At 46.4% G+C, this 16,214-nt stretch overlaps 1 protein-coding gene and 1 pseudogene across 3 annotated transcripts in view; one reads left to right on the top strand and one right to left on the bottom strand.

Moving 5' to 3' along the window:
* The window catches only part of DIS3L2 (DIS3 like 3'-5' exoribonuclease 2), a 395,509-nt gene extending 380,374 nt beyond the window's left edge, over positions 1-15,135 (bottom strand). For 2 of the 3 annotated variants that reach the window (XM_062193445.1, XM_062193453.1), the window contains exons 1-2: positions 15,083-15,135; positions 3,833-4,004 (exon numbers count right to left, since the gene is read on the bottom strand). The gene's annotated coding sequence lies outside the window, so the exon portion shown is untranslated. The remainder of the gene's footprint in view (positions 1-3,832; positions 4,005-15,082) is intronic. The other variant, XM_062193448.1, reaches the window with a different exon arrangement.
* On the top strand, positions 6,288-7,374 carry LOC133763667 (sorting nexin-2-like; annotated as a pseudogene).
* Positions 15,136-16,214: the final 1,079 nt, after the last annotated feature.

The raw sequence follows: 16,214 nt of genomic DNA, 5'->3' as shown, positions 1-16,214 counted from the left end.
ATGGCCCAGGTGCTTGGGACCCTGCCACCCACGTGGGAGACCTGGAAGAAGCTTCTGGCTTTGACCTAGCCCAGCCCTGGCCATTACAGGCCAGGAGTGAACCAACAAATGGAAGATATCTCTCCCTCTTTCTCTCACGATGACTTTCAAATAAACAAAATCTTTTTTTAAAATAGTGATTATATTTCATAAAATATATAACAATGAAAAAGACTAATAGACTTAATTGCAAAACTTAAAATATGTAAGTACTGAACACATACTATATCACAAACAAATGTGAAGGCAGATGTCTTGCCTCCCATGTTTAAGGAACTATTCCAAAACATAGAATGGGAGGAAAAACTCAGTAACATGCTGCTAGCTAACCACATTCTAGCATACAAAGCCAAACAGGAAAAGACATTTAAAAAACAAAAAATATAGACCAATCTCACTTAAGAATGTAGATGCAAAAATCCTATAAAGCACTCGCAAACTGAATCCTCACAGCATATTTATATCTACACTCGAACAAGGTATATTCTTAAGAGAATAGATTAATAACAAGTTACTGTGTAGGGGCAAGTAGACAACAAATGTCCTAAAAGATTATGACAAAATTTTTCACCAATTAGTATAAACAACATCTAAAAAATTAATAAAGCACATAGCTTGCATAATTTTTAAAAATGTATCTATGAGAAACAGCAGATATCATACTTAATAGTATAATGTTATTGGCATTCCCATTAAAGCTAAGTCAAGATACCACTTACAACTGTGCTAGCGTGGTCCTAGCCAACATAATCAGAAAGTGAAATAAGGAGAATAAATATTGGAAACGAGACTATGCTTTCCTCATTTACAAACAATATGGCTGCTTTTCTAAAACACCTAAAATGATATATTCAAATTATTACGATGAGTGAGATTTCAGCAAGAGTAACAGAAAGAGCAGATTCAAAATCAAGAAATAAATTATGAATAACATACCTATAAGCCAACAATAATAAATTTTAAAATTTAATAAGAAAAAAGATCAATTTTAAATAGTACTCAAACTCACAAAATGCTTGGGAATAAAGTTAATAAGATATTAAGATCTAATTTAAAATTTAAAGTAACTTTTAAAAAATGTTTTCTAAATGAACAGAACTGAAGGTCATTATGTTAAATGAAATAAGCCAGACACATAAAGATAAATACAACATGTTCTCTCTCATATGCACAAGTTTAAAATAAAAAAATGGAGCTGTGGCACAGTGAGTTAAGCCATGCTAGAGACACTGGCATCCCATATTGGAGAGCTAGAGTTCCAGCTGCTCTACTTCCAATCCAGCTCCCTGCTAACACACCATGGAAGACAGGAGATGGCCCAAGTATTTGGGACCTTGCCACACATGTGGGAGACCAGGATAGAGTTCCTGGCTCTTGGCTTCCACCTGGCCCAGCACCAGTTGTTACAGCCATTTGGGGAGTGAACCAGCAGATGGAAGACCTCTCCCTCTCCCTCTCCCTCCCTCCCTCTCTCTCTCTCTCTCTCTCTCTCTCTCTCTCTCTCTCTCTGTGTCTGTCACTATTCATTTGAAAGTCACAGGGAAAAAGGGAGAGATCTTCCATCTGCTGGTTCATTTCCCAGATGGCTGCAGTGGCTGGGGCTAGGCCAGCTGAAGCCAAGAGCCAAGAGCCAGGAGCTTTTTCTAGGTCTCCTATGCAGGTGGCAGGAGCCCAAGCACGTGGGCCATTTTCCAGTGCTTTTTCAAGCCATTAGCAGGGAGCTACATCAGAAGCTGGATCACGACATGAACTGGTGCCCACAGGATGCTAATATCACAGACAGCAGTTTTACCCACTACACCACAATGGTGGCCCCTCGAATCAATCTTTAAAAAAAAAAAAATTTAATAACCTAGACCTAGAAAAGAGGCTGGGAAAGATGGGGGAACTGGGGATAGAGGGACATCAGGTAACAGGTTAACACAGACAGATGGGGCCAGCATTCCAGCGCGGCAGGTAAACCATCCCTTCTCACTCCAGTATTCCCCATATCAGAGCACCAGTTTGAGTATCAGCTGCTCTGCTTCTGATCCAGCTCCCTGCTAAAGCACCTTGGAAAGCCCAGGAAGATGGCCCAACTATTTGGGCCTCTGGGAGATCCAGATGGAATTCCAGGCTCCCAGCTATTGCGGCCATTTGAAGAGCAAATTAGCAGATGGAAGCTTTCTATCTCTGTCTGTCTGTCTGTCTGTCTCTCTCTCTCTCTCTCTCTCTGCCTCTCTACCTTCAAATAAACAAATCTTTTAAAAAAAACAGAAGTAGTAAGTACTGGCATTTCACAGCACAGTGAGGTGACTATAGTTCATAATAAATTACATTTACCTTATAAATAATTGGAAGAGAGAAGCTAGTAGATTCCAAACGAAAAGAAAAGGAAATGGAAAAACTAACTCCCTGATTTGATCAGGCAACTAATTAACAGGTACAGGGTTTTCTTTTGTGGTGATGAAAATGTTTTGGAACCAGAGAGAGGTGGTGGTTGCACAACAGTGCACAGTAAAATGTCATGTGTTACTGAAACAAAAATACCTAAGGATGGGTAATGTACAAAGAAAAGACATTTATCAGGCTCACAATTAGCTTGGAGTCCAAATTCAAGTGACCATAGCTGGCGGCCTCTTGTGCCTCACAACACAGCGGATGACACCACCACAGGAGCACACACTGGAGGGACCAGGAGTGTGTGCAGCAGAGAGTCCGCAGGGCTGTCAGGCCTGCTTGTAACAGCTGGCTGTCTCTGGACTTCCCGTAAGACTGGAATGTCCTTGTAGACTGCAAACATCCCTCCAGAAAAGCATTAACCCCTCTTAAAGGCCCCGCTACCTCAATACTGTTCCATTGGAGAATTAAGCCTCAACACCAGTTTTGGTTGGTCCTGTTACTATGTATACCTTACACATATTTTGCATACATAATTCTGTAAGTTCTCAGTGTTTAACATAAAAACACCATAATCTAAAAACAAATTAGTTAAGACTGTAAGGCTCACACAAACTTTTAATCTCTGCCACTGAAAACCTGCTAGGTTCCATAACGTCCTTCTAAAGTAGTTTCCAGGTAGGAATTAGCAAAAATCCTTCATTTTCACCTTTGCTTCTGAAGTTGCAATTAGCAAGGAATTCACGGGGGCAGGGAGGGAATACAACACAGGGCACTGGGGCCGGTGCTGTGGTGCCGCAGATTAAAGACCCAGCCTTCAGCGCCGGCATCCCATATGGGCGCCGGTTTGAGTCCTGGCTGCTCCTCTTCCAGTCCAGCTCTCTGCTATGGCCTGGGAAAGCAGCAGAAGATGGCCCAAATGCTTGGGCCCCTGCACCTACTTGGGAGACCCGGAAGAAGCTCCTGGCTTCATGATCAGGCCATTTCGGTCATTTGGGGAATGAACCAGCAGAATGGAAGACCTCTCTCTCTCTGGCTCTACCTCTCTCTGTAACTCTTTCAAGTAAATAAAATAAAGAAAAAAAATAAAAACAGGGCACTGCACTCTGCTCAAACTCAAACCCTGCCAATCACTTCAGGGAGCTCTGGCAAAGACAATCCTTGCCAGAACGCAAAAATAAAAAGGGTTATATTAAAAGGACTGCAGGAAGAATGATGCAATTTTAACAGTAAGATTTTTCTTCCCGTTAATTATTTTTTAACTGACTGAAATTCATTGAAACCTCAGCTCTCAATTCCTTTGAGACACAAAGATTACAGTGAGTCCAGTGGCGCACCTGCAGTGTCAGAGCCAGTTCTGCACATGGTGGGCAACTGTGAGTCCAAGGCCAATGCCCCCCTTGCTCCTACTCACCAGCCAGAAGTAAGAGTCCCAGAGAATGAGGCCTGGGCTCCGAAGCACGACACTATCATCGGAGCATTTCTTTCATTACAGCAGTACAAGACCACACGATGGCCCTTAAGCTGAAGCTGGATTCTGGATGCCCGAGGAAGTGCAATACTCTTTGGGTATGGTAAGTTTATGGCTGAAACAATCAAAAAATTAATTGGCATAAGGTATGCTGATGTCTTTGGAAGGAATTTTATGAACACAGGATTTAAGACTTCTTATAAAATAAACAACACAAGTATTAATGAGGTAGAACTAAGAATACTACAGTAAGAAAATGTTATCAAGTACTAAACCTGTGAGTTAATCATGTTCAAAATTCTACTAAGTAATGAAAATGGGGAAATTACCTACAGTAGTTCTTTAGTCAATGTGTGTGCATATGTGCGTGTGTGAAAGAGAGACAGAGAGAATGAAAATGTAGAAATATTTGGAAAACATAGTAAAGGACAGCAAAATAGTAATTACTAGAACTGTATTAGATAGTTTCCAGAAGCTAGAGGAAAAACATGTTAAGAAACATAGAAAATTGAAAAAAGATCCAATTCAATCTTCTGGATTATTTTAGAGATAAAAATTATGATGTCTGAGAAGAAAAATACATCAGATGTGACTAACAGCAGATGAGACACGGGAAGAAAAAAAAAAACTAGTGAACTTGAACATGCAGCAATAGAAACTACCTAAAAAGAAACAAAAAAAGAAAAAAGAAAAATGAACAGAGCGCATCAGTAACCCACAGGACAATTTTAAGCCATCTGTTATACTTGTATGTATAACTGAGATCTACAAAAGAGAGGAGGGGGTCAAGAAAAAATATTGGAAGAAGTGATAGTCAAAAATTTTCTAAGTTTGATGAAAACTATAAAATCAAAATATAAGAAATTCAAGGATACCAATCAAAAAAAAAAAAAAGCTATACCATGATACATCATTTCAATTTGCCTAAAATCAGTTTAAAAAAAAAAACTTGGGGCCGGCACTGTGTCGTAGTGGGTAAAGACACTGCCTGCAGTGCCAGCATCCCATTTGAGTACCAGTTCCAGGCCCGGCTGCTCCACTTCCAATCCAGCTCTCCGCTATGGCCTGGGAAAGCAGTAGAAGATGGCCCAGGTCCTTGGCCCCTGCACCCACATGGGAGATTAGGAAGAAGCCCCAGGCTCCTGGCTTCGGATAAGCCCAGCTCATGCCATTACAGCCAATTGGGGAATGAACCAGCATATGGAAGACCTCCCTTTCTCTCTCTCTCTCTCTCTCTCTCTCTCTCTCTCTGTGTGTGTGTGTGTGTGTGTAACTCTGAGTTTCAAATAAATCTTTTTTAAAAATCTTAGAAGCAGCCAGATAAAAGAGAAACATGAAGTACAGTGAAAGAGATAAGGATGCTAGCAGGCTTCTTGCCAAAAGCAAGTGGCATAGAAGACGATGGATTAGGAGTTGGCATCACGGCACAAGGGGTTAAGCTGCCACCTGCAACGTCAGCATCCAATATAGGCGCCAGTTCAAGTCCCAGCTCCTCCACTTCTGATCCAGTTCCCTACTAATGACTTGGGGAAGCAGCAGAAGATGGTCCAAGGTGTTGGACCCCTGCTACCCATGTGAGAGACCAGAAGAAGCTCCTCCTGGTTTCGGCATGGCCCACCCCTGACCACTGTGGCCACTTGGGAAGTGAACCAGAGAATGAAAGGTCTCTTCCTCTCTCTCTCTTTTTTTTTTAATTTAAAGGTTTATTTTATTTATTTGAAAGAGTTACAGAGAGAGAGAGAGAGAGAGGTCTTCCATCTGCTGGTTCACTCCCCAGGTGGTCGCAATGGCCGGAGCTGCGCCTATCTGAAGCCAGGAGCCAGGAGCTTCCTCCGGGTCTCCCACGTGGGTGCAGGTGCCCAAGGACTTGGGCCTTCTTCTACTGCTTTCCCAGGCCACAGCAGAGAGCTGGATCAGAAGAGGAGCAGCTAGGACTAGAACTGGCGCCCATATGGGATGCTGGCGCTTCAGGCCAGGGCTTTAACCTGGTGCGCTACAGCGCCGGCCCCATCCCTCTCTCTCTCTTTGTAACTCTGATTTTCAACTAAATAAAATAAATCGTAAAAAAAAAAAATGAAGCAGCATCTATATAACAATGATAGGGAAAAACTGTCAGTCTAGGATTCTTTATACAGTATATACACCTTTCAAAAACAAAAACAAAATACAAACTTTTTTAGACATTTGAAAGCTGAAGTAATCATCATTGCCATGTCTGTATTTCCAGAAACATTACAAGATCTTCAAAGGAATGAAGAACACCAGAAAAAGTAACTAATCACATGGGTAAATATAAAGGTTTCATTTTTATCACTATAAATAATAATAATGTGTACGTAATCAGAAACAAGGGGACATCATACAGATTCTACAGACTTCAACACACTAAGAGAACATTATGAGTAGAAACACACCAGAGCCAGCTGACCCTCCTGCAGCAGGCATCCGTGCAAACCCCAACGGCCCTAAACCTACAGAGGCTGTCTAGGTGATGACACAGAAGATCTCCGGCCGAAGCCACAGAAGTTTCTCTGAGCAGCCCAGAAAGAGGACCTATCCTCTCCTGCAGTCACGCTGGTCACCTCTACTGTGCTCACTGCTAGAACGGACAACTATGCCCGTTCCAGGGAGAAGACTGAAGAAGCAAATGGAGATATCTTTGAGAGAAATTGAGGTATCGATCCAGAAAAGGATGGGGTGGCATGAATTCCTACACGGCATACAGAGTAACAACTAACATTTCTCTTTCCATGTTCAGGAAGAATGAATTTTCAGCCCAAAGATCTGGTGACTTTCTTGGTTTGCACAGCAAATTAGCAAGCAACTATTTCCATGTCAGCAACGCTGTGCACCCACTCCAGGTAAGAATATAGTAAGCATGCCCCAGGCCAAAGTGGGCAAAGAAGATTCATCATCCACTGAGTTTGTAGACAAACTGAGAGCAGCTCAGTTTTCAAAGAGCAGTAAAACATCCGGCTTTACTACAGCATCCTGATTTAGGGCCGTTCTTGGAAAGCTGAAAGCTACCTAAAGTGACTCATATACAGGATCTGAATGGAGCAGGAACACGGAGGATGGTGACCAAGGCTGCTGACTGTCAACACATGACAATCAAGATGGATGAATCGGATGCATGCTTTGAAGAAAAGCACAGCCACTGGAGAATCTGGATCAGCAACCGAGGCAGCCTCACGCCAGTGCTGAAGCCTTGGTCGTCAGAGGGAGGAGTGCGGCCACCTTCCCTAGAAGTGCTGCTGCGTCAGGAATTCTGAGGGTCTCACCGCTTCATCTACAGCTTTGTCGCAGCTCTCAGAGGACCAGTTCCATCCAGAGCTGCCTCATGTGCTTCAGAACGAGTTACTGACCACATTCATCCTATTCCTGTAGTCAAAGTTGTTTGACCACTCAGTGAAGTGCTGGCGAAATGGGAAGACACTCAAATCTCTGCTCAAAAGGAAACAACACAAAACAGGCCAATGGGATGATCCCTAACAAACCAGGTAAAACACAGCAAGCTGGGGCTAGTGCTGTGGCATGGTGGGCAAAGCTGCCGCCTGCAGTGCCGGCATCCCCTATAGGTGCCAGTTCCAGTCCCAGCTGCTCCACTTCCAATCTAGCTCTCTGCTATGGCCTGGGAAAGCAGTAGAAGATGGCCCAGATGCTTGGGCCCCTGCACCCACGTGGGAGACCCAGAAGAAGCTCCTGGCTCCTGGCTTCGGGTCGGCGCAGCTCTGGCCATTGCAGCCAACTGGGGAGTGAACCAGCGGATGGAAGACCTCTCTCTCTCTCTCTCTCTCTCTCTCTCTCTCTCTCTCTGCCTCTCCTTCTGTGTGTAACTCGTTCAAATAAATAAATAAATCTTAAAAAAAAAAAAAAACACAGAGTAAGCTAAAAATGAGATGAGAATGGGAGCAAAAGCACAACCAGGAGAAAGAGATTTTGCACAGCTGACTGGAAAAAAGTGGTAAGAGTTGAAAAAGAATGAGCAAAGGATTTTAAAACTATTATCAAGTGCTTAGAATCATTAGTATAATGCAGAAATAGATGATAAAATTCTGGGAGGCATTCCTACCTGAAGCCAAATTATTCCTGTTAAGACCACATTGGAGAGGCCAGCACTGGGGCACAGTAGGTTAGCTGCAGCGCCAGCACTCTATATGGGTGCCAGTTTGTGTCCAGGATGCTCCACTTCCAATACAGCTCTGTGCTAATGGAGAAAGCAGTGGAAGATGGTTCAAGTGCTTGGGCCCTGCACCCACGTGGGAGACCCAGAAGAAGCTCCCAGCTCCTGGCTTTGGATCAGCACAGCTCCAGCCACTGCAGCCATTTGGGGAGTGAACCAGCAGATGGAAGACCTGTCTCTCTTCCCTCTCTCTGTCTGTAACTCTGCCTCTCAAATAAATTAATCTTTAAAAAAATAAAAATAAAAACACCTTGGGTGTTTGTACCAGTTACGCTGAATTCCACAGCAGACTCATTTAAAACCATATACTTAAACCACTATATATTTTATGAATCACGTATGATTTTATATAAATACTTTTGCTGAACTAGACACTACTGTGTCTTATATACTTGCACTAAAAAGGGCACTTTCCAGAAAATTTTACAATATTCTATTACAATATGTTCTATACTACATTTTACCTGCTTTGTAAAGTGAATTTTCAATGCATTGATTAATGTTCACTTACAAAATTCCTGTACAGAATTTTCTTTTTCAACTTAATATTTTTTCGAGATAACATTTTAATTTTTATTGCAAAAGCTTAATGGCTCTACTGAATAAAGAGTTCAACAAATAAAAAGTGAAAGACCAAAGGTCAGCAGGAAAATAGGCAAGGTCTATAAACAACAATCAAATGAAAAGATGTTCAGCTTCACTCATAAGTTTTAAAGTAGTCATGAAATCATTAATACTATAGTAGTCTATAACTCCTTTCAATTTGTTTGACAAATATTTAAAACAAGGTTTAACAAAATACTGTCAAAACAGATACACATAGATTTTTCTTCTTTTTTATTTCTTAATTTTAGATCCCACATATAGGAAGAACATGCAGTATCTGTCTTTCTGTGACTGGCTTATTTCATTCAATATGATGATCTCTAGCTCCCAACCATTTTGCTGCAAATGACAGAATTTCATTCTTTTGTATAGCTGAATAGTATTCCCGAGAGAGAGAGACAGAGAGAGAGTATACACATTTTCTTTATCCACTCATCTGATGACGGGCCCCTTGACTGATTCCATATTTTGGCTGTTGTGAACAGTGCTGCTGTAAACGAGGTAAAGCACAGATTCTTTGATACAATGAGTTCATATCTTTCGGAAATATATCCAGTAGTGGGACTGCTGATTATATGGCAAGTCTACTTCTAGCCTTTTTGGGTTTTTTTAGATTTACTTATTTTTATTTGAAAGTCAGAGTAACAGAGAGAGAGAAAGAGAAAGAGACTGATCAATCGTCCATCTGCTGGTTCACTCCCCAGATGGCCACACTGGCCAGGGTTGCATCAGACCAAAGCCAGGAGCTTCTTTCAGGTCTCCCTCATGAGTTGCTGGGGCCCAAACACTTGGGCCATCTTCCACTGCTTTTCCCAGGCTGTTACCAGGGAGCTGGATCGGAAGCAGAACAGCCAGGACTCGAAACAACACCTATATAGGATGCCAGCATTGCAGGTGGCAATTTTACCTGTTATGCCACACACCAGCCTCTACTTCTAGCTTTTTTAAGAAAACTCCAGGGGCCAGCATTCTGGTATAATGAGTTAAGCCTGCATCCCATATGAGTGCTGGTTTGAGTCCTGGCTGTTCCACTTCCAATCCAGCTCCCTGCTAACACACACGAGAAAGCAGCAGCAGATGGCCCAAGTCCTTGGATCTCTGCACCCACGTAGGAGACCCAGATAGAATTCCAGGCTCCTGGCTTTGGCCTGGCCTACCCCTAGCTTGTTGTAGCCATTTAGGGAATAGACCAACGGATGGAAGATCTCTCTCTCCCCCTCTTTCTCTCTCTCTCTCTCTCTCTCTCTCTCTCTGTGTGTGTGTATGTGTCTGTGTCTACCTCTGTAACTAACTCTGCCTTTCAAATAAACAAATAGGTGTTAGCATTGTGGCACAGTGGGTACCAGCTTCCTGCGACGCCAGCATCCCATATGGGCACTGGTTCAAGACCCAGCTGCTCCACGTCCAATCCAGCTCTCTGCTAATGTGCCTGGGAAAGCAGAAAATGATGACCCAAGTGCTTGGGCCCCTGCACCCACACAGGAGACCCAGAAGAAGCTCTGGACCTTTGGCTTTGGCCTGGCCCAGCCCAGCTATTGCGGCCATTTCGAGGGTGAATCAGCAGATGGAAGAGTCTCTATCTCTCCCTATCTCTACCTTTCAAACACATAAATAAATCGTAGAGAGGAAAGGGCCAGCACAACAGCTCACTAGGCTAATCCTCTGCCTGCGGCGCCAGCACACCAGGTTCTAGTCCCAGTTGGGGCGCCGGATTCCGTCCCAGTTGCTCCTCTTCCAGTCCAGCTCTCTGCTGTGTCCCAGGAAGGCAGTGGAGGATGTCCCAAGTGCTTGGGCCCTGCACCCGCATGGGAGACCAGGAGGAAGCACCTGGCTCCTGGCTCCAGATCGCCACAGCACGCCGGCCGTAGCAGCCATTTGGGGGATGAACCAACGGAAGGAAGACCTTTTTCTCTGTCTCTCTCTCTCTCACTGTCTAACTCTGCCTGTCAAAAAAAAGAAAAAGGGGGAGAGAGAGAAGAAAAAAAAAAACAAATCTTTAAAAGAAAAAAAGAAATATCCATATTGTTTTTCACAGTGGCTGCACTAATTTACATTACCACCCACAGTGTAAAAGAGTTACCCTATACAGAAATCACAATTTGGTGATTACAGTAACAAAATGATATTCCTTTTGGGGAAAATAAAGTAGCTGGATTAACAACTGACTAAACTTGACCAATTCTAGCTTCAACATAATTAGGCACATAACAGCAACCCTAGGACATCAAGTTCTTGCTGTGATTCTAAATAAAATGCTTTCTAGCTGAAAAATCCTTGTCAAATCCTTCTACTTCAGGTGACATGACAAAAAGGAGCATCTTCCACAGTCCTACTACCTGCCTCATTCTAATAAGGATCCTAAGGCTAGACCTAAATTTCCCCAACATCACTGACAGTGGAAGAGATGGCTGGACCTCAGGGACCTGTCTACCTATTCCAAGCACATAGCTTTATTTGTAATGTGATCAATGGTATTTCTCTTCCCATAAAAAAAATTACTATTGGGGAAAAAAAGATTTTGAAGGTTAAAAATAAGAGAACATTCTAGTAACTGGATTCTAGAAGGTAGATTATGGGGCTGGGGTTGTGATGCAGCAGGTTAAATCAACACTTGAGATCCCAATATCCCATATCGGAGCATGGCTTCTAGTCCCAGCTGCTCCACTTCAGATCCAGCTCCCTGCTAATGTGCCCAGGAAAGCAGCAGAGGACGGCCCCAGTGCTTGGACTCCTGCTACTCATGTGGGAGACCTGGATGTGGCCACCTAGAGAGTGAACTAGTGGATAAATGATATATCTCTCTTTCTATTAATCTATCTCTCTCTCTCTCTCGCTCGCTCTTGCTCTCTGTCTTTCAAATAAATAGTGGTTTTTTGTTTGTTTGTTTGTTTGTTTTTTAAAGGAAGTGGATCATACAGCATCACAAGCAACCAAAGCCTGGAATAAAGGGGCAAAAAAAGTTTACAAATCTTTCACACACAAGAAAATGGTTCATCACACTTCTTTTGAACTTAGAATATTGGGCAATCTCAAAAGCATTTCCAGCCCAACATCCAAAATCAACTGGTCCTGAAGGCATTCTGAGAGGAGCACTATAATCTGTGGTAAAAATTATTCAGAATATTTAGCAGCAAAAAAAAAAAAAAAAAATCAAAAGCATAAATCTTTGCCTCAAAATAAATCAATCAACCTAAGAGGTGTCATGCATTAGGACTTTTTATTCTGAAGGCTCTTCATGGGACTTTCATCAAAATTTCACGGGAAGCCAAGAACACGGGTCATGAACGACTGCATGCACTACCGAAGGCGTCAGGAAAGGGGAGACGGCTCAGCCCGGTCACAGAGGGAACGAAGTATTCAACTGCAGAAGGCCCAAGGTAAATCTGACCGTCAAAGGTTGAATGAGACGCCGTTCCGATTTCAGGTACAGCAATCTTTCAGGCAATCAAAGTCCTGAGGACAAGCGATCAACAAACATTCCCTGAGCACACAGCATTCCTGGGGATGAAGGACCGGGGACATGGAAGTCAGTGTCCATGCATCCACGGCCTCTGCAGTCTAACCAAATACAGCTGTAAATCACGAGGAAGCAGAAGCAGAAAAGGCCCGGGAAGTCATCCCGACTGCCCCCTCACTGCGCAACTGCGCCCGGCCAATCACTGACACCTGGACAGGACTCGGCGGTCCGCTCCAGAACAGAGGGTGGACAGGATGACTTCTCGGCCTCTTCCACTCTGGGCGTATGCAGACAAGTTCAAAACGTGGGGAGGAGCCCCATCCTTTGAGAACTGGTAGGACCTGAACTGCAGGAGAGAAGGAAGACACCAGGGAAGGAGCGTGAGGGTCAATGCGCAGGTTGATGTGACACCAGCTATGTGAGACACAGGGCAGTCTAAATGGTGGCAACAAAGCAGAAGGGCGGCTGCCCGCAGCTGCAGGGGTGGGGGAGGACTTGCTAAGGAGTACGGAGTTTGTTCTCCAAGATGAAAAAACTCTGGAGACCACTACCCAATAAGGTAAATGTACCTAACACCACTGAAACTAGAAGACAATGAGGATTCTGCACGAACTTCTCTGAAGCCCTTTCGTGTACTTAAATGGTTCAGGTTTTTCAATCACAATTTAGAAGCAAAGGGGGGACAGGGAAGAGTCACAGAAAGTGGTGCCCTAGTGCCCTAGCGATTACACTAACGACCAATCCTGCTCCCCAAAATTCCTTTTCTACCAAAAAAAAAAAAAAAAAAGACAAATCTTGCTAGTAGGACACGGAGGGTTCTCCAACTACAACACAACACAGGGAGCACATTGAAGAAATAAGGGATTTTAGAAAACAACACAGGTACTAAGAGCGGCAGAAACACGAAGCACGCTATTCAAACACAATCTAATTGTTCATCCCTACGCAAAATCCAACCCATGTCCCCACGTGAAAGCCCAGTGGGGCTTCTCTGATCTCAGGGGTACAGCCCTGGCCCGCACTGCAGCCGCCCACCTGATTCTCCCTCATCCTTCCACTCCTATGGAAGCCGCAGGTCCTCTCTCCAGACCCGGCTGTTTGCTCTGACGGGCCCATTCTTCCTTTCTTGTGCATCCAGTGTCACTCCTGTGGCTCCCTAACTAAACACTCATCAGGGCCACAGCTTTACACGTGCAGGCGTTTACCGGAATACCATCTGCTGAGGTCAACGACCACACCTTCCCTTACTCTCCCCCTCTCCAAAGCCAAGCACAGTGCCTAGGACCACCTAGGCACTCAGACAGCTGTGGAGTCAATGAATACGCCAACACTGAACCTGCAAGAAAGTAACAAAACTTAGGGTCCCCTAATGCCCAAAACTTGAGTCTAAAATCCCTATCAAACTAAGAAACAAGAGAGTCAATTCAGATGTGTATCCAAGGGGCTCGGCCCTCCTATGTCTCCAGGCAGACACTAAGCATCGCAGGCCAGTAGCCTTAACCACACACAGACACATCCCAAAGACAAAACAGTGCCCAGCTGCCAGCTAACTGTTGCTCTCTGCTATTTCCTGACAGAAACTGGCACTCGGGAAATACCAAAGAGCAGCATTTCCAAGACTCTTCAGCATGTACGAGACGGGAACTAATCTTACTTACACTGTATTTCATCCAAACATAAGAACAACTACAGAAGCAAAGAGAAGCATCGCCAAGTGACAAAGTCCCCTGTATGATCTTGGGTCCCACACAGGAAAAATGCTGTAAAGATCTGTACTGAGCGCTCGCAAGGCACAGAGCTGACATCAAACGGCCTTACGAGCTTTAAAGGAGGACTTCAAGATGCCACGTGAATCTACTTCCCAAACCCTCAAGTCTAAACAAAAAGAAATAATGCGAGACGCAGTCTTCCCCCACTACAAAGACAAATTTCGCCCATGGAGACAAATTCAGTCCCATTTAATCCATAACCGAATACCTGAAAACCCCAATACAAGCTGCTCTGTCCACCTGCTCTGACGCACTGTGGCACCCATTGTCTACACCGCATACTCTGCATTCGAACGAGTGCCATGCTATTGCTTTCCTAACACTTGGGGGGGGGGGGGTGGAATGCAGGCTCTTCTTCTACCATGTCCCCCAACTGCATACAACAGTCGATGCTTAACAAACAGTGACCTGAAATGGAATCACACGGCTTTGGATGATGGATGTGGGGTCTAATCTGCAATTTGTTCCTAAATGTCACTCGTGCTTTAGCTCCATCATCCCGGGATTAAGAATAATTTCGCTAGGCAACAACGTTCAGGTTAGGCTTACGGTGTCCTCGCTGGCTCCCCTACAAATTCACTCTAGGAAGGGTCTCGGGGCCTCGGGGTCTTTTCAAGCCCAAAGCGGGGGCAAACACGTGCCCCCTCTTCCTTCCACTTTCCCTCGAAACCAGCCCCAGGGAGACGACACAGGATCCGAGACACCGACCACACCCCGCTCACGACCGCAGGGCTAGTTTCCCGGAAGAGGGTCGAGCTAAAGGGGCCCTCGAGTCAGGATAAAGGGAGCGCGAGGCGCGGGCAGGTGTCCGGCGTTGTCATCAGGCGGTGCCGTCGGCCAGCCCGAACACCTCGCTCAGGACTCGGCGTCCACAGGTGCCCCGAGCCTGGGGCCGCCCCTCTACAGCCTCAGGCTCTGCGTCGCGCACCCCACGGGCCACCCCGGGAGGGGGCGGAGGGCTGGCCGGGCCCGGACCGGGCCTGCCCAGACAGACCCGCCAGGCTCGGGGGGCGTGGGGCGGGCATGGCGACGTCGGGGCCGGGCAGCGACGCGGGAGGCGGAGGACGCCCGCCCCGGGCCGCCGCCGCAGGTGCCCAGCCCCGCGCCTCGGAGCCCCGGGGAGCCGGCCTCGAGGTGGGTCCCGAATATAGAGGGGGACGGGGCGGGGAGGGCCTCACCGTCGCTCCCGGGAGGCCAGCGCCGCCGCGGTCCCGCAGTTGCTAAGGAGAATGCGCTTCCGGGTCAGGGGCGCGGCGTTCGCGAGAGCGACGGTGGCCGGTTGGGGCCAAAGCGCCTAGCGTGGGCCGAGTGCGCGGCGGCGGGGCCGGGCGGGCTGGACTGCCCGACCCCGGCTGACTGTGGTCCGCCGTGCCAGCCACCGCTTCTCGCCCTGGCCTGTCCCGCAGACGCCTCCAGCCCTGAAGCTGCTCGAGGCCGGGAGCCCCTGGGTGTCGCCGCGCGGGCCCCTTTCCTGTTACAAGGTTCGCTCGTTTTTCCACTGGACACCTGCTCAGAGCCTAGTGCCCGCCGGCAGAGCGAATACAGAGGTGGCCCACCCAGGTGTGGTCCCTGACCCCGAAGGCGCGGGCTGGTGGCCGAGCAGGCAGAGAAAAGGTGATGTTGGAGGGTAGGAGTTGGTGGTCCAGGTCACAGAGCTGGCGCAGTGGAGAACCCTACCAAAACCGCGGAGTGGCCTGTCCGGCCAAGTGTGTGCACAGAGAATGGCTGAGGGTGCAACCAAGGAAGCCCCAATATTAGAGGTGCGTGCGGAGGTAAAGGAACCCTCCCGGAGCAGGCCGAATGTTCTGGAGAGCAGGAGAGGTAACCATTGCCACGTGCTCCATAGAGCAGGTGTCCAGCGTCGGTGACCATAGGGAAGTCCCCAGCCAGGAGTACAGTGTCAGAGTCCACAGTGGCTTGAATCCAGGCGCGCGCGGGGGGGGGGGGGGGGCACCGCGTGTTCCCTGAGGGCCAGGGTGGTGGGCAGACGGGTCTCATGTGGACAGGAGCCCGAATTTCTGCTCCAGGTTCTTGTCTCACACAGAGACAAGAATTCCAAGCTGAGACATGGGAAGGTGCCCAAGTAGGACAGGATTTATTGAAAATGAGAGAAAACGTACAATCATGCGTGCGTGTGGGCCGCCCCACACGGAGAACTGCCCATCACGCGTGGGCCGAGGGTTGCCTAGAGAGAGAAGCCTGAATAACACCCCAGCGGTGATGAGCAGTGAAATGGGCTCTTCCCCATTCTCAGCCTCTCTTCTGAGGGGGGGGGGGGGGTGGCTCTACCTGTGTGGGAATTTTAGGATG

This window comes from Lepus europaeus, chromosome 1 (assembly GCF_033115175.1).
Source record: "Lepus europaeus isolate LE1 chromosome 1, mLepTim1.pri, whole genome shotgun sequence".
Lineage (NCBI taxonomy): Eukaryota > Metazoa > Chordata > Mammalia > Lagomorpha > Leporidae > Lepus > Lepus europaeus.
The sequence above is the reverse complement of the archived record's forward strand: the minus strand, read 5'-3'. Positions and strand labels throughout refer to the sequence as shown.